The sequence below is a fragment of the Anastrepha ludens genome, chromosome 4 (assembly GCF_028408465.1).
Source record: "Anastrepha ludens isolate Willacy chromosome 4, idAnaLude1.1, whole genome shotgun sequence".
Lineage (NCBI taxonomy): Eukaryota > Metazoa > Arthropoda > Insecta > Diptera > Tephritidae > Anastrepha > Anastrepha ludens.
The window spans coordinates 79,506,896-79,507,982 of record NC_071500.1 but is presented as its reverse complement, the minus strand read 5'-3'; positions in this window follow the sequence as shown (position 1 = coordinate 79,507,982).

Sequence of the window (1,087 nt, the reverse complement as noted above, 5' to 3'; positions counted from 1 at the left end):
AGAAAACTAAATTTTTACCTCAAACAATCATATTCATTCATCCATCAAACAGCAGCGCTTTGCCAATGGTAGTGGTGAATTCTTGTGGTTTAGATATATGTATCGCCAACCGTGGTGAACAGAACAACGAATCATCACAGTCGTCACACATTAAATTCCACCGACGACGGTTTCCCTCCCAAAAACATACTCGTACTCGTATATGTAGCTGTTACGCGGTGGCAGTGAATCATTCGCGTTGGCATTTAAAGGTGGAAAACTGCGTTGTTGCATTTTCGGTCAATAGCTTGTAAGTGGTTGTGTGTATCACACATTAAACTCACCACTTGTCTTGCCAGCCGACAACCACCCACTCCACGCTACTTCAATAAATGGTTGTAGGAAATTCTTTCCCGTGGTATTCATATGAGAGAGTTGTTTTTTCATTTTGTTTTTCAGTTACAATAATTTTTACTACATAAGCGCGCCTTTGTTTGAATGCTCATATTTTCACACTTTTGATATTTTTTGCCAGCGAATTTTCTGCTTTTTCAGGTGTATTTTTCTTCTCGCCTTGCTGATTTCTGATTTTAGTGCCAAAAACATTTCTACTGAATATTCTCAAGAAATGATTTTCATTGCGAGTATATACGTATGTATAGTTTTCAAATTTTAAATATATTTTTGTGTTTGAATGAAATCGAATGAATTGTACGACTTCGAACATACCAAATTTATACAAACTATTCGCAGTAAAGTTAGATTTGAAAAACCGGCCTTAAGAGCGTTTGGACTTTGAAATTAATTAAAACAAACAGTTTTCTCGCCTGTCAGACATTATTTTGACATGTCGGTTTCACCTTCTTCGGCGTTATCGGGTTCAATCAGCTACATCTTCAATTTCGTATATGTGCCTTATCTCTTCGTTTCGGGTGATCGAGTCTGATGTACCCTGATATATGTATGTAGTACATAGAGTTTGCATTTCCGTAGTGTTCATAATTCGCTGCGTTGTGAGTATGTCTGCTCAAGTTTTTACTCCGTACGTCATAATAAACAGAATATTTTCCTTTTTAACAGTTGAAAAAGCCCTTTTAAATATAATACA